The sequence below is a fragment of the Rutidosis leptorrhynchoides genome, chromosome 2, assembly GCF_046630445.1.
Source record: "Rutidosis leptorrhynchoides isolate AG116_Rl617_1_P2 chromosome 2, CSIRO_AGI_Rlap_v1, whole genome shotgun sequence".
NCBI lineage: Eukaryota > Viridiplantae > Streptophyta > Magnoliopsida > Asterales > Asteraceae > Rutidosis > Rutidosis leptorrhynchoides.
This window is the reverse complement of record NC_092334.1, coordinates 60,866,504-60,885,690: the sequence shown is the minus strand read 5'-3', so window position 1 is coordinate 60,885,690 and position 19,187 is coordinate 60,866,504.

Sequence of the window (19,187 nt, the reverse complement as noted above, 5' to 3'; positions counted from 1 at the left end):
GGAATTCCTTTTACCGAAGACTAATCAATGATGGTGTACGGAGAGAAGATCAGTATACCGTTGCATTACATTAATTGCTCGAAGGTCCAGAAGTACATGAGATAAGGATGTCTCGCAATTCTGGCACATGTGAGCAAAGTTGAATCAGCAGTTAAGAGACCTGAAAATGTCCCAACCGTTAGAAATTTCCTTAAGGTCCTTCCGAGAGAATTATCATGTCTTCCACCGCTTAGAGACGTAGAATTTCAAATTGACTTAATGCCTGGAGCGGCACCTGTAGCGCGCACCGTATAGACTTGCACCTTCAGAATTTCATGAGCTATCTAGTCAGTTACAAGAGCTTTTAGATAAGGGATTCATTCGATCGAGCTCTTCACCATGGAGAGCACCTGTGCTCTTTGTTAGGTAGAAGGATGGATCTATGAAATCTTGTATCAAGAATAGATACCCGCTACCGAGAATCAATGATCTGTTAGATCAGTTGCAAGGATCAGGATGTTACTCTAAGATTGATCTGAGGTCAGGTTACCATCAAGTGAAAGTAAAAGAGATAGATATACAAAAGACAGCGTTTAGAACACGCTACAGACATCATGAATTTACCGTAATGCCGTTTGGATTGACGAACGCACCGGCAGTGTTCATGGATTTCATGAACTGTGTGTGTAAGTCATATCTGGACAAGTTTGTTATTGTGTTATTGATGATATTCTGGTATATTCTAAGAACGAGGAAGAACATGAACAACATCTCCGTTTAATACTAGAGATGCTCAGGAAGGAGCAGATATATGCGAAGTTTTCAAAGTGTGACTTTTGGTTACAAGAAGTTCAATTTTTGGGTTATATCGTAAGTGTCAATGGTATTCACGTTGATACTGTGAAGATAGAAACGGTCAAGAAGGAGGAGACTCCTAAGTCGCCAATGCATGTTCAGCAATTCTTAGGTCTTGCCGGTGATTATAGGAGATTTCATGGAGGAATTTTCTACTGTTGCCCGACCGTTAACAACAATGACTCACAAGGCTAAGAAGTATGAATGGACTGAGCTGCATGAGTCCGCATTTCAGTTGTTAAAAAGAGAAATTAACTACTACCCCGATTTTGTCTTTGCCCGAAGGAACCGAGGACTTCGTGATTTATTATGATGCTTCATGACAGGGTTTTGGTTGCGTGTTGATGCAATGGAAGAAATTGATTACTTATGGATCACGACAACTGAAGACACATGAACAGAACTATACGACTCATGTTTTGGAACTTGGTGCTGTGGTCTTTGCACTAAAGATGTGGAGACATTACTGGTATGGTACTAAGTTTACTGTTTTCATGGATCACAAGAGTTTGCAACATATCTTTGACCATAAACAGCTCAACATGAGGCAGAGACGTTGGATAGAGCTATTGAATGACTATGACTACGAGGTTTGCTATCATAATGGCAGACTAATGTCATTGCAGATGCCTTGAGTAGGAAGGAAAAGGCTAAACCTCTCCGAGTTAAAGCATTAAATATGACTATTCGAAGGAATCTTACTTCTCAGATACGCGATGCATAGCTAGAGGCATTAAAAGAAGAGAACGTTGCTATTGAGTCACTTAGAGGAATGGACAAGAAGTTTGTCATTCGAGAAGATGGAATCCGTTACTTCTTAGATAGAATTTGGGTACCGAGATTTGGCGGATTAAGGGAACTGGTGCTAGATGAGGCACACAAGACAAGGTATTCTATTCACCCTAGATCCGACAAGATGTACCAAGATCTTAAGGCACTGTACTGGTGGCCTAATATGAAAGCAGACATAGCAACCTATGTTAGTAAGTGTTCAACGTGTGCTTAAGTAGAAGCAGAGCATCAGAAGCCGTCTGGACTACTAACACAACCAGAGATTCCCAGTGGAAATGGGAATGATACGATTTAGGTTATCATTGATCGTCTCACAAAATCAGCTCATTTTCTACCGATTAAGGAAACAGATAAGATGGAGAAGTTGGCACAGATCTATATAAAGGAAGTAGTTTCTTGACATGGAGTACCGATATCCATTATTTCTGACAGAGACAGCAGATTACGTCTAGATTCTGGAAAGCATTGCAAGAGGCAATGGGAACTCGTTTAGATATGAGTACAACACATCACCCGCAAACCGATGGATAGAGCGAGAGAACCATCCAGACATTGGAGGACATGTTAAGAGCGTGTGTTATTGACTTTGAAATCGCATGGGATAGACATCTACCATTAGTAGAGTTTTCATATAACGATAGTTATCACGCAAGCATAAAAGCAGCGCCTTTTGAAGCACTGTATGGCAGAAAGTGCAGATCACCCGTATGTTGGACTGGGTTCGGAGATAGTCAATTGACTGGTCCTTAGATCGTACACGAAACAACCGAGAAGATCGCACAGATACAAGAGAAACTGAAAATGGCGCGAAGTCGTCAAAAGAGTTACGCCGACGTTACATGGCGAGATTTAGAATTTCAGGTTGGAGATAAGGTTACGCTCAAGATATCACCCTGGAAGGGTGTAGTGTGTTTGATAAGCAAGGCAAGCTAAGTCCGAGGTATATTAGATCGTTTGAGATTACCGAAGGAATTAGACCGGTAGCGTACATACTAGAGTTATCACAAGAACTCAGCGAAGTTCATGACACTTTCCATGTTTCTAACTTGAAGAAACACTCATCGGACGAAAGTTTGGTAATTCCTTTGGATGGGATACAAGTAGATCCCAAGCTTCATTTTGTTGAAGAACCTATCGAGATCTTGGACCGCGAGGTCAAGCGATTAAAGCAAAGCAGAATCCCGATAGTTAAAGTTCGATGGAAAGCACACAGAGCACTAGAATTCACGTAGGAACGTGAAGATCAGATGAAGCAAAAGTATCCGCAACTGTTTCCCCGAGGAGACGACTACGGAAAACGTACACTAAAATTTCGGGACGAAATTTTTCATAACAGATGGATAATGTAACAACCCAACTTTTTCCGTTACTATCGTTACTTGTCCGTTAAATATTTAACTGTGATTACTTAGAACTTTATGTGTTTAACAGAATTAAATGCATATTTGATCCTAGTGGATTACTTGAATTAATATGGTTATATTAATTTATGAACTTGTTTCGGATAACGAAATACCTAGAAAACGACAAGATTAAGTTAATCGCCTGGAAAGCTTTTCAGTTTACGGAATTCAGAAAAACGATAAAATAATTATTTATAATAATTATTACTTTATGAAAAACATATTTAATTTATTATATATTTAATGAATTAAACTTGGTGGGATGCGTTTTAACGACTAGTTAATGTTCCGGAGATCCTGTACGATTAACGGCACTCGAAACGGACCACATGTGTACAAGAAAATAATGAAATGAATGGTATTTTACTTTTAATCATTATTTTATGAAATTATTATGTTTTAAACATACTTTCAATTTATTAGAATTTATATAGATTAAAAACGCGAGAAATTAACGTTTATCGATTCGGTTTGCGTTTACGGCTAACGACACTTAGTGGATACACTTAGGGAATTTATCTATCAACATTTTAGAACCCATGGAATTCCTTTTACATCCCTTCGGCCGAAATTCCCATAAGCCCACCCTTTTGGTCTTTTAATTTGGCCCAAGCTTGTGTTTAAGGCCCTAAACCTAATCCTTATGAGCCCTAACTTAGAAAAATACATTCATTCCTTCACCATACCCTAGAGCCACGAAAATTTTCAGCTCCCCTTGCCTCTCCCATTGTCGATCATCATCATACACATAATCCCCATCAATTTTGCTCGTTTGCTCTTGCAATCAACACGAACGTTGTTGCTTTTATCGTCCTCTACGCGTTGATATAATTTAATTGTTCTCTAGAGGTATAATTGATAACCCTAATCTTATTAGATATGATTTTTGTTCAATTACATAGTATAATCAAGTCTAGTGCTCAATTAATGGTGTCTTGTGTTATCGTTTATCGTTTAATTGCTCGATTGATGTTGTTTGCATGAAAAACGAATTTGTTTCTTGTTGATCTAATTTAATTGACATGAGATCTGATCTTTTAATATGTTTAAATAGAAAGATATCGAAAATTTATTAATTTTAGACTCCGATTTTCCGTGATTTCGTTATCGTATGCTCAAGATATGCTTAATCGATGTTCTCGTTAGGGTTTGCATGATATATGAATTTTCTGAGTTGTATGCTTTGTGTTTTAGCTTATATAAAGTGTAATACTGTATTCCTTGTGAAAAGTTATGCGATTTAGACTTAAGATTTGCGTCAAAAGGTTATGTAATGCTCCCGTTATGTCAAAACGAAGATTTGGTTTTTAAAGTGAGCTGAATCGTTTTTCAAAGTTACATAAAAATTTCTAGAGTGAATTAGGAATTGATTTAGACTTTGATCTTATGGAATATGTTATTTTAAGTGTTCCTTGACATGTTTCATTTGTATGCGAACTTGCGAGAAACATGATTTGCCATGAGATATATGCTCATCTTTGTGATGTGTCCAGTTGAGGATTAAAAACTGATGAGTATGTAAAGATTTGAGAAACTGTACAAATTGGCAAAAGAAATGTTTCTGATTATTTTATCACTAAAACTTTGAGATGTTTTGAGATGACTCCAATTGGCTGTTCGTCAAAATCTATTTTCTATATTTTATGAAAAATGTTTAAAAACTGACGCGCGGGCAGAAATTTCTGTAACAAACCATGAATAGACCCTTTCTGATATTGGACTTTTATTTATCGTATGAGGCTTTGGCTAGACTTTTTGGTATCAATTTTAAGTGTAGTTATGATCTGGAGTTGTTCATGATTTAACGATTTATGTGCTATGTGCTATAGTTGGATATTTCTACGACGTACGAAATTCTAAGGCATGCTTTAAGGTGCAAAAGTGCAATATGCTTAATTATGACTTGTAAAGTGATACTTGACCTAGGTTTGACTTATTGATCATGTTTGTATGACCTACTGATATGTTTGAATTTAGTTGACCACTTTGACTGAGTTGACTTTAGGGTTGACTTTGGTTGACTTTTGTTGACTTGCTTGGATTAGTTGACTTTTACTTGTTCGTTGAGTCAGTCTGAGCACTAGAACTTTGCGTACACTATGGATTGACATAGTATGACCTATATGTGTATACTTAAGATGATTTACGTGATTAGGTTGCGTTGTTCGGTCGAGATTGTTCGACTACAGTACGTTTTGCTAAGATATTTCAGGTGCTTTTGCTAAGGTGAGTCTACAATCCCTTTTTCATCAACATTTTTGGGATGAGATACATGCTACTTTTGAACTATTTTCTTAAACTGTTTTTATGCACTACGAACGAGTAACTTACCAAGAATATACATATAAGTTCAGATCAAAAATCCCTTAGTTTGATTATATTAGTTACTTTGTAAGCTCGACTTATAGGGACGGTACCGTTAGGTTTGACAAACCTCACCGCAACATAACTGGTTCTTATTTTGTTGTAACTCGTACACTTGATCGGTGTATCACCAAGATAGGGTAAACTGAAGATGTGGTCTCGGCCTACGCGAAGGTTAAAGCTTTATAATCAAGTGCTCATGATAAGTGTATATTATTACGAAGCTTTTCAGAAATCTCGTGGCCTAACTTACGATGAATGTTATTTAATCATGATGTTTACAAACTTGAACTAGACATGTTAATGGCTACAAACAGATGAAATAAAAAGAACTTTTTGATGTCACTCACAGTTGAAACTTAACATCTTACAAACAGTTTATTACTTAGCATTTGTTATACGCAAACTTTTGAGATTAAACCTTAGCAGTTTATTCAGATAAACGATTTTGAGAAATGATGTAACACCCCGTTTTTCCCCGTACATGATTTACAGGTGTGTCGCGTATGTACGGTAGGTGTATGAAGGAATTGAGTCATGTTCGTGCATTAAAGTTCTCGTATGCGAAAAGTGATCAGACCAAGTTAAAGGTCGCGGCGCGGAGGAGTTGGTCGCGGCGCGACATTACAAACAAATCAGAATCAGGAAGCATGGTAAGGAAGGCACTAGACCACGACTTGAGTCGCGGCGCAACAGAAAGGGTCGCGGCGCGGCATTCAGCTAATTTCAATTCCAGGAGGCATGTTAAGGTAACCACCAAATCACGTTAAATGTTGCGGCGTGAGGATTGGGGCCGCGGCGCGGCGATCTGGGCGGACTGGTACCAGATTTTTGTAATTTTAAATGAGGTTCAAGGGCATTTTGGTCTTTTCGCGTGTGAGCCAGTTTTGAGGTCTTAATCTCATCCACTCATTCATTTTCCTTTATTTCTTTTTCCTTTTCTTTCTATTTTTCCTCTCAAAACTTCAAACCCCAATTGATTCAAAGGGATTTTTGGAAAGGAAGGAGCGGGTTTTGATCGAAGGCGTAAGAGGCAACTTTGTTCTCCTCGTTCTTGGCTTCAAGGTGTAGTGACCCGAACTTTTCCATGTTTATATATATTAATTGAGATTGATATTTACATGATTAAATGTTTCCAACATGTTAAACAATCAAACTTGTTAAGACTTGATTAATTGAAATATGTTTCATATAGACAATTGACCACCCAAGTTGACCGGTGATTCACGAACGTTAAAACTTGTAAAAACTATACGATGACATATATATGGTTATATATATAGTTAACATGTTTTTATTATAAGTATGTATCTCATTAGGTATTTTAACAATGAGTTATATACATAAAAATGAGACTATTAATTTAAGAAACTCGAAAACGATATATATAACGATTATCGTTATAACAACGTCTTACTAGGTACATATGAATCATATTAAGATATTGATACACTTGGTAAATTATGTTAAATGATAAGTAAATATATTATTAAGTGTATTAACAATGAAATACATATGTAAAAATAAGACTACTAACTTAATGATTTCGAAACGAGACATATATGTAACGATTATTGTTGTAACGACATTTAACTGTATATACATCATACTGAGATATATTATATATCATAATATCATGATAATATAACAATTTAATATCTCATTTGTTATAATAAACAATGGGTTAACAACATTTAACAAGATCGTTAACCTAAAGGTTTCAAAACAACATTTACATGTAACGACTAACGATGACTTAACGACTCAGTTAAAATGTATATACATGTAGTGTTTTAATATGTATTCATACACTTTTGAAAGACTTCAAGACACTTATCAAAATACTTCTACTTAACAAAAATGCTTACAATTACATCCTCGTTCAGTTTCATCAACAATTCTACTCGTATGCACCCGTATTCGTACTCGTACAATACACAGCTTTTAGATGTATGTACTATTGGTAAATACACTCCAATGATCAGCTCTTAGCAGCCCATGTGAGTCACCTAACACATGTGGGAACCATCATTTGGCAACTAGCATGAAATATCTCATAAAATTACAAAAATATGAGTAATCATTCATGACTTATTTACATGGAAACAAAATTACATATCCTTTATATCTAATCCATACACCAACGACCAAAAACACCTACAAACACTTTCATTCTTCAATTTTCTTCATCTAATTGATCTCTCTCAAGTTCTATCTTCAAGTTCTAAGTGTTCTTCATAAATTCCAAAAGTTCTAGTTTCATAAAATCAAGAATACTTTCAAGTTTGCTAGCTCACTTCCAATCTTGTAAGGTGATCATCCAACCTCAAGAAATCTTTGTTTCTTACAGTAGGTTATCATTCTAATACAAGGTAATAATCATATTCAAACTTTGGTTCAATTTCTATAACTATAACAATCTTATTTCAAGTGATGATCTTACTTGAACTTGTTTTCGTGTCATGATTCTGCTTCAAGAACTTCGAGCCATCCAAGGATCCATTGAAGCTAGATCCATTTTTCTCTTTTCCAGTAGGTTTATCCAAGGAACTTAAGGTAGTAATGATGTTCATAACATCATTCGATTCATACATATAAAGCTATCTTATTCAAAGGTTTAAACTTGTAATCACTAGAACATAGTTTAGTTAATTCTAAACTTGTTCGCAAACAAAAGTTAATCCTTCTTACTTGACTTTTAAAATCAACTAAACACATGTTCTATATCTATATGATATGCTAACTTAATGATTTAAAACCTGGAAACACGAAAAACACCGTAAAACCGGATTTACGCCGTCGTAGTAACACCGCGGGCTGTTTTGGGTTAGTTAATTAAAAACTATGATAAACTTTGATTTTAAAGTTGTTATTCTGAGAAAATGATTTTTATTATGAACATGAAACTATATCCAAAAATTATGATTAAACTCAAAGTGGAAGTATGTTTTCTAAAATGGTCATCTAGACGTCGTTCTTTCGACTGAAATGACTACCTTTACAAAAACGACTTGTAACTTATTTTTCAGACTATAAACCTATACTTTTCTGTTTAGATTCATAAAATAGAGTTCAATATGAAACCATAGCAATTTGATTCACTCAAAACGGATTTAAAATGAAGAAGTTATGGGTAAAACAAGATTGGATAATTTTTCTCATTTTAGCTACGTGAAAATTGGTAACAAATCTATTCCAACCATAACTTAATCAACTTGTATTGTATATTATGTAATCTTGAGATACCATAGACACGTATACAATGTTTCGACCTATCATGTCGACACATCTATATATATTTCGGAACAACCATAGACACTCTATATGTGAATGTTGGAGTTAGCTATACAGGGTTGAGGTTGATTCCAAAATATATATAGTTTGAGTTGTGATCAATACTGAGATACGTATACACTGGGTCGTGGATTGATTCAAGATAATATTTATCGATTTATTTCTGTACATCTAACTATGGACAACTAGTTGTAGGTTACTAACGAGGACAGCTGACTTAATAAACTTAAAACATCAAAATATTTTAAAAGTGTTGTAAATATATTTTGAACATACTTTGATATATATGTATATATTGTTATAGGTTCGTGAATCAACCAGTGGCCAAGTCTTACTTCCCGACGAAGTAAAAATCTGTGAAAGTGAGTTATAGTCCCACTTTTAAAATCTAATATTTTTGGGATGAGAATACATGCAGGTTTTATAAATGATTTACAAAATAGACACAAGTACGTGAAACTACATTCTATGGTTGAATTATCGAAATCGAATATGCCCCTTTTTATTAAGTCTGGTAATCTATGAATTAGAGAACAGACACCCTAATTGACGCGAATCCTAAAGATAGATCTATTGGGCCTAACAAACCCCATCCAAAGTACTGGATGCTTTAGTACTTCGAAATTTATATCATATCCGAAGGGTGTCCCGGAATGATGGGGATATTCTTATATATGCATCTTGTTAATGTCGGTTACCAGGTGTTCACCATATGAATGATTTTTATCTCTATGTATGGGATGTGTATTGAAATATGAAATCTTGTGGTCTATTATTATGATTTGATATATATAGGTTAAACCTATAACTCACCAACATTTTTGTTGACGTTTTAAGCATGTTTATTCTCAGGTGATTATTAAGAGCTTCCGCTATCGCATACTTAAATAAGGACGAGATTTGGAGTCCATGCTTGTATGATATTGTGTAAAAACTGCATTCAAGAAACTTATTTTGTTGTAACATATTTGTATTGTAAACCATTATGTAATGGTCGTGTGTAAACAGGATATTTTAGATTATCATTATTTGATAATCTACGTAAAGCTTTTTAAAACCTTTATCTATGAAATAAAGGTTATGGTTTGTTTTAAAAATGAATGCAGTCTTTGAAAAACGTCTCATATAGAGGTCAAAACCTCGCAACGAAATCAATAAATATGGAACGTTTTTAGTCAATAAGAACGGGACATTTCAGTTGGTATCCGAGCGTTGGTCTTAGAGAACCAGAATTTTGCATTAGTGTGTCTTATCGAGTTTGTTAGGATGCATTAGTGAGTCTAGACTTCGACCGTGTTTACTTGAAAAATGATTGCTTAACAAATTTTGTTGGAAACTATATATTTTTAACATGTGAATATTATGTGATATATTAATCTCTTAACGCGTTTGATATTATGTGATAGATTTCTACCTCTAGAACAAGTCCCATTGACTCACCTAATAATAATGAAGAGTCAAATATAAATTGGAATGATTTGTGGACTGATTCACAAGTTCTCGAAGAGGAACCGGAAGAAGAGTCGGAACCGGAAGAAGAATCGGAACCGGAAGAAGAATCGGAACCGGATGAAGAAATAGAACCGGTGGGGGAAATAATAAAACGGTTAAGTAAAAGAAAATCCTCAACCAACCGACCAAGGTTAATTATGGTCAATGGTGTTTCCGCCAAGGAAGCAAAATATTGGGAGGATTACCAATTCTCCGATGAATCGGATTCCGACGAGAATTCCGATGATGTTATAGAAATTACCCCAACTGAATTTAAAAAGGCAAAAGAAAATAATAAGGGAAAGGGCATAAAAATAGAGAAATCTAATTCCAACCCCGATGAACTTTATATGTATCGTCAACCCCCGAAGTCCTTAAGTTGTAACAATGACCCGGGAACCTCTAAACCACCAGGTTTTTCTAAACCAATGTGGATCACGACGGCTCGTATTAGGGGAACATCATATATCCCTAGAAACTTGGCAAAACGAACCAAAACTGAAGAAGAAGAAACGAGCGAGTCGGAATAAGATAGTTGTATTCGTGTGGTGTAATATATGTAATATAGTGTTCGTATGCTTTATGATATATGTAAAAATTGCTTGTATTAATAAGTATTTTTTTATGAATCTAACTCTTGTCTATTTTACAGTTTAAAAACACAAAATGGATAGACAACCCAATATTTTAAGAGACCTACCCGGAGACATGATTGATGAAATCTTGTCTAGAGTCGGCCAGAATTCCTCGGCACAACTATTTAAGGCGAGATCAGTTTGTAAGACATTCGAAGAACGTTCCAAGAATGTCTTGGTTTATAAGAGACTTTCGTTTGAAAGATGGGGGATATCACATTGGGAAACCCATAAGTTACGATGTGTTTACTTTGACGCATATATTGCGGGGAACCCAAATGCTATTTTACGCAACGGGTTAAGAAATTATTTTGACTCAATATATCCGAATATTGGACTTCGTGATTTAGAAAAAGCGGCTAACATGCAACATAAAGAAGCATGTTATGCTTACGGATTAGTAATGTTCGCTTCTCACCAAAGTGAGAACAAGAACATCGGGCTACAACTATTAAACAAAACGTTTCCACAAGTGACGGAGTCGGTAATTGGGGTAAGAAATGAGGTTTTTAGATTATTAAGGGACTGTTGGACATTACGTAACCCTCGTCCCTTTGATGACGTTACAACACGCTGTCTTATCAACGGCCATAACGGTTATGTTGCACAAGACCAAGGATGGGAAGTAGTCCTAGTAAAACCAGAATGCATGACTTGTTTCTGGACGTATGAATTACGTGTCTTTATTGCCTTTGCTGAACGACTTGTGTACTAGCTAGAATTATCTTCACAACTATCTTGTATCAAAGTTATTGTGTGCTATATTTCATGCTTTATGTAAAATAAGCGGTATTGTAAGTTTGTAAAATATTGTATAAAAGTTTGAACGCGAAATATTATTATAATCAGTTTTTCATATAGAATTGTAGTAGTTGAATTGTATATTAGCTACTAAGTATGAACTTAACGGGTAGGTACTACCTGAATTTAAACTTATAAAACGCTAATATGAAGAAAAAGCTTTTATAAATGAGTTCATATTATGCTACGAAATACTATTAACTACTCTTAATATTCTGTATGATTAACTTGTTCCATTTAACTATTTTGAAGGAAATGGCACCGACTACTCGACACACCGTGAATATGAATGAAGAGGAATTCCGTACTTTTCTAGCTTCAAACATAGCCGCAGTACAGGCTGCGCTACATACCAACAATAACCTTGGATCTAGCAGTACAGGAAATCGTGTAGGATGCACCTACAAAGAATTCACTGCCTGCAAACCTTTGGAATTTGATGGAACCGAAGGACCGATCGGATTGAAACGGTGGACCGAGAAGGTCGAATCGGTGTTTGCCATAAGTAAGTGTACTGAAGAGGACAAAGTAAAGTACGCTACGCATACCTTCACAGGTTCTGCGTTAACATGGTGGAATACCTATCTAGAGCAAGTGGGACAAGACGATGCGTACGCACTACCGTGGTCAGCATTCAAGCACTTGATGAACGAGAAGTACCGTCCCAGAACCGAGGTCAATAAGCTCAAGACAGAACTTAGAGGGTTACGAACCCAAGGATTTGATATTACCACGTACGAAAGACGATTCACAGAATTGTGCCTATTGTGTCCGGGAGCATTCGAAGATGAGGAAGAGAAGATCGACGCGTTTGTGAAAGGATTACCGGAAAGAATCCAAGAAGATATAAGTTCACACGAGCCCGCCTCCATACAACAGGCATGTAGAATGGCTCACAAACTCGTGAACCAAATTGAAGAAAGAATTAAAGAACAGACTGCTGAAGAGGCCAATGTGAAGCAAGTCAAAAGAAAGTGGGAGGAAAACGGTGATAAGAATCACCAATACAACAACAACAGCAATCACAACAATAATCGCAACAATTATCCCAACAATCGCAACATCAATCGCAACTACAACAAACGGCCCAACAACAACAACAACAACAACAACAGCAACTACAACAATCATCCCAACAACAATAATAACCGCAACAACAACAACAATCAGAAGCAGCTATGCCAAAGGTGTGAAAAGAATCACTCGGGGTTCTGCACCAAATTTTGCAACAAGTGTAAAAGAAATGGTCATAGCGCGGCGAAGTGTGAGGTCTACGGACCAGGGGTTAATAGAACGAAAGGAACAAATGGTGTCGGAACGAGTAATGGCGGAGCAAGTAGTGTTGGAGCAAGTTATGCCAATGTAGTTTGTTATAAATGTGGAAAATCGGGCCACATTATTAGAAATTGCCCGAACCAGGAGAACACGAATGGACAAGGCCGTGGAAGAGTTTTCAATATTAATGCGGCAGAGGCACAGGAAGACCCGGAGCTTGTTACGGGTACGTTTCTTATTGACAATAAATCTGCTTACGTTTTATTTGATTCGGGTGCGGATAGAAGCTATATGAGTAGAGATTTTTGTGCTAAATTAAGTTGTCCATTGACGCCTTTGGATAGTAAATTTTTACTCGAATTAGCAAATGGTAAATTAATTTCAGCAGATAATATATGTCGGAATCGAGAAATTAAACTGGTTAGCGAAACATTTAAGATTGATTTGATACCAGTAGAGTTAGGGAGTTTTGATGTGATAATCGGTATGGACTGGTTGAAAGAAGTGAAAGCGGAGATCGTTTGTTACAAAAATGCAATTCGCATTATACGAGAAAAAGGAAAACCCTTAATGGTGTACGGAGAAAAGGGCAACACGAAGCTATATCTTATTAGTAATTTGAAAGCACAAAAACTAATAAGAAAAGGTTGCTATGCTGTTCTAGCACACGTCGAGAAAGTACAAACTGAAGAAAAGAGCATCAATGATGTTCCCGTCGCAAAAGAATTTCCTGATGTATTTCCGAAAGAATTACCGGGATTACCCCCACATCGATCCGTTGAATTTCAAATAGATCTTGTACCAGGAGCTGCACCAATAGCTCGTGCTCCTTACAGACTCGCACCCAGCGAGATGAAAGAACTACAAAGCCAATTACAAGAACTTTTAGAGTGTGGTTTCATTCGACCAAGCACATCACCGTGGGGAGCTCCTGTTTTGTTTGTCAAGAAGAAAGATGGTACATTCAGGTTGTGTATCGACTACCGAGAGTTGAACAAACTTACCATCAAGAACCGCTACCCACTACCGAGAATCGATGACTTATTTGATCAACTACAAGGCTCGTCTGTTTATTCAAAGATTGACTTACGTTCCGGGTATCATCAAATGCGGGTGAAAGAAGATGATATTCCAAAGACTGCTTTCAGAACACGTTACAGTCATTACGAGTTTATGGTCATGCCGTTTGGTTTAACTAATGCACCAGCTGTGTTCATGGACCTTATGAACCGAGTGTGTGGACCATACCTTGACAAGTTTGTCATTGTTTTCATTGATGACATACTTATTTACTCAAAGAATGACCAAGAACACGGTGAACATTTGAGAAAGGTGTTAGAAGTATTAAGGAAGGAAGAATTGTACGCTAAGTTTTCAAAGTGTGCATTTTGGTTGGAAGAAGTTCAATTCCTCGGTCACATAGTGAACAAAGAAGGTATTAAGGTGGATCCGGCAAAGATAGAAACTGTTGAAAAGTGGGAAACCCCGAAAACTCCGAAACACATACGCCAGTTTTTAGGACTAGCTGGTTACTACAGAAGGTTCATCCAAGACTTTTCCAGAATAGCAAAACCCTTGACTGCATTAACGCATAAAGGGAAGAAATTTGAATGGAATGATGAACAAGAGAAAGCGTTTCAGTTATTGAAGAAAAAGCTAACTACGGCACCTATATTGTCATTGCCTGAAGGGAATGATGATTTTGTGATTTATTGTGATGCATCAAAGCAAGGTCTCGGTTGTGTATTAATGCAACGAACGAAGGTGATTGCTTATGCGTCTAGACAATTGAAGATTCACGAACAAAATTATACGACGCATGATTTGGAATTAGGCGCGGTTGTTTTTGCATTAAAGACTTGGAGGCACTACTTATATGGGGTCAAAAGTATTATATATACCGACCACAAAAGTCTTCAACACATATTTAATCAGAAACAACTGAATATGAGGCAGCGTAGGTGGATTGAATTATTGAATGATTACGACTTTGAGATTCGTTACCACCCGGGGAAGGCAAATGTGGTAGCCGATGCCTTGAGCAGGAAGGACAGAGAACCCATTCGAGTAAAATCTATGAATATAATGATTCATAATAACCTTACTACTCAAATAAAGGAGGCGCAACAAGGAGTTTTAAAAGAGGGAAATTTAAAGGATGAAATACCCAAAGGATCGGAGAAGCATCTTAATATTCGGGAAGATGGAACCCGGTATAGGGCTGAAAGGATTTGGGTACCAAAATTTGGAGATATGAGAGAAATGGTACTTAGAGAAGCTCATAAAACCAGATACTCAATACATCCTGGAACGGGGAAGATGTACAAGGATCTCAAGAAACATTTTTGGTGGCCGGGTATGAAAGCCGATGTTGCTAAATACGTAGGAGAATGTTTGACGTGTTCTAAGGTCAAAGCTGAGCATCAGAAACCATCAGGTCTACTTCAACAACCCGAAATCCCGGAATGGAAATGGGAAAACATTACCATGGATTTCATCACTAAATTGCCAAGGACTGCAAGTGGTTTTGATACTATTTGGGTAATAGTTGATCGTCTCACCAAATCAGCACACTTTCTGCCAATAAGAGAAGATGACAAGATGGAGAAGTTAGCACGACTGTATTTGAAGGAAGTCGTCTCCAGACATGGAATACCAATCTCTATTATCTCTGATAGGGATGGCAGATTTATTTCAAGATTCTGGCAGACATTACAGCAAGCATTAGGAACTCGTCTAGACATGAGTACTGCCTATCATCCACAAACTGATGGACAGAGCGAAAGGACGATACAAACGCTTGAAGACATGCTACGAGCATGTGTTATTGATTTCGGAAACAGTTGGGATCGACATCTACCGTTAGCAGAATTTTCCTACAACAACAGCTACCATTCAAGCATTGAGATGGCGCCGTTTGAAGCACTTTATGGTAGAAAGTGCAGGTCTCCGATTTGTTGGAGTGAAGTGGGGGATAGACAGATTACGGGTCCGGAGATTATACAAGAAACTACCGAGAAGATCATCCAAATTCAACAACGGTTGAAAACCGCCCAAAGTCGACAAAAGAGCTACGCTGACATTAAAAGAAAAGATATAGAATTTGAAATTGGAGAGATGGTCATGCTTAAGGTTGCACCTTGGAAAGGCGTTGTTCGATTTGGTAAACGAGGGAAATTAAATCCAAGGTATATTGGACCATTCAAGATTATTGATCGTGTCGGACCAGTAGCTTACCGACTTGAGTTACCTCAACAACTCGCGGCTGTACATAACACTTTCCACGTCTCGAATTTGAAGAAATGTTTTGCTAAAGAAGATCTCACTATTCCGTTAGATGAAATCCAAATCAACGAAAAACTTCAATTCATCGAAGAACCCGTCGAAATAATAGATCGTGAGGTTAAAAGACTTAAGCAAAACAAGATACCAATTGTTAAGGTTCGATGGAATGCTCGTAGAGGACCCGAGTTCACCTGGGAGCGTGAAGATCAGATGAAGAAGAAATACCCGCATCTATTTCCAGAAGATTCGTCAACACCTTCAACAGCTTAAAATTTCGGGACGAAATTTGTTTAACGGGTAGGTACTGTAGTGACCCGAACTTTTCCATGTTTATATATATTAATTGAGATTGATATTTACATGATTAAATGTTTCCAACATGTTAAACAATCAAACTTGTTAAGACTTGATTAATTGAAATATGTTTCATATAGACAATTGACCACCCAAGTTGACCGGTGATTCACGAACGTTAAAACTTGTAAAAACTATACGATGACATATATATGGTTATATATATAGTTAACATGTTTTTATTATAAGTATGTATCTCATTAGGTATTTTAACAATGAGTTATATACATAAAAATGAGACTATTAATTTAAGAAACTCGAAAACGATATATATAACGATTATCGTTATAACAACGTCTTACTAGGTACATATGAATCATATTAAGATATTGATACACTTGGTTAATTATGTTAAATGATAAGTAAATATATTATTAAGTGTATTAACAATGAAATACATATGTAAAAATAAGACTACTAACTTAATGATTTCGAAACGAGACATATATGTAACGATTATCGTTGTAACGACATTTAACTGTATATACATCATACTGAGATATATTATATATCATAATATCATGATAATATAACAATTTAATATCTCATTTGTTATAATAAACAATGGGTTAACAACATTTAACAAGATCGTTAACCTAAAGGTTTCAAAACAACATTTACATGTAACGACTAACGATGACTTAACGACTCAGTTAAAATGTATATACATGTAGTGTTTTAATATGTATTCATACACTTTTGAAAGACTTCAAGACACTTATCAAAATACTTCTACTTAACAAAAATGCTTACAATTACATCCTCGTTCAGTTTCATCAACAATTCTACTCGTATGCACCCGTATTCGTACTCGTACAATACACAGCTTTTAGATGTATGTAATATTGGTAAATACACTCCAATGATCAGCTCTTAGCAGCCCATGTGAGTCACCTAACACATGTGGGAACCATCATTTGGCAACTAGCATGAAATATCTCATAAAATTACAAAAATATGAGTAATCATTCATGACTTATTTACATGGAAACAAAATTACATATCCTTTATATCTAATCCATACACCAACGACCAAAAACACCTACAAACACTTTCATTCTTCAATTTTCTTCATCTAATTGATCTCTCTCAAGTTCTATCTTCAAGTTCTAAGTGTTCTTCATAAATTCCAAAAGTTCTAGTTTCATAAAATCAAGAATACTTTCAAGTTTGCTAGCTCACTTCCAATCTTGTAAGGTGATCATCCAACCTCAAGAAATCTTTGTTTCTTACAGTAGGTTATCATTCTAATACAAGGTAATAATCATATTCAAACTTTGGTTCAATTTCTATAACTATAACAATCTTATTTCAAGTGATGATCTTACTTGAACTTGTTTTCGTGTCATGATTCTGCTTCAAGAACTTCGAGCCATCCAAGGATCCATTGAAGCTAGATCCATTTTTCTCTTTTCCAGTAGGTTTATCCAAGGAACTTAAGGTAGTAATGATGTTCATAACATCATTCGATTCATACATATAAAGCTATCTTATTCGAAGGTTTAAACTTGTAATCACTAGAACATAGTTTAGTTAATTCTAAACTTGTTCGCAAACAAAAGTTAATCCTTCTTACTTGACTTTTAAAATCAACTAAACACATGTTCTATATCTATATGATATGCTAACTTAATGATTTAAAACCTGGAAACACGAAAAACACCGTAAAACCGGATTTACGCCGTCGTAGTAACACCGCGGGCTGTTTTGGGTTAGTTAATTAAAAACTATGATAAACTTTGATTTTAAAGTTGTTATTCTGAGAAAATGATTTTTATTATGAACATGAAACTATATCCAAAAATTATGATTAAACTCAAAGTGGAAGTATGTTTTCTAAAATGGTCATCTAGACGTCGTTCTTTCGACTGAAATGACTACCTTTACAAAAACGACTTGTAACTTATTTTTCCGACTATAAACCTATACTTTTCTGTTTAGATTCATAAAATAGAGTTCAATATGAAACCATAGCAATTTGATTCACTCAAAACGGATTTAAAATGAAGAAGTTATGGGTAAAACAAGATTGGATAATTTTTCTCATTTTAGCTACGTGAAAATTGGTAACAAATCTATTCCAACCATAACTTAATCAACTTGTATTGTATATTATGTAATCTTGAGATACCATAGACACGTATACAATGTTTCGACCTATCATGTCGACACATCTATATATATTTCGGAACAACCATAGACACTCTATATGTGAATGTTGGAGTTAGCTATACAGGGTTGAGGTTGATTCCAAAATATATATAGTTTGAGTTGTGATCAATACTGAGATACGTATACACTGGGTCGTGGATTGATTCAAGATAATATTTATCGATTTATTTCTGTACATCTAACTATGGACAACTAGTTGTAGGTTACTAACGAGGACAGCTGACTTAATAAACTTAAAACATCAAAATATTTTAAAAGTGTTGTAAATATATTTTGAACATACTTTGATATATATGTATATATTGTTATAGGTTCGTGAATCAACCAGTGGCCAAGTCTTACTTCCCGACGAAGTAAAAATCTGTGAAAGTGAGTTATAGTCCCACTTTTAAAATCTAATATTTTTGGGATGAGAATACATGCAGGTTTTATAAATGATTTACAAAATAGACACAAGTACGTGAAACTACATTCTATGGTTGAATTA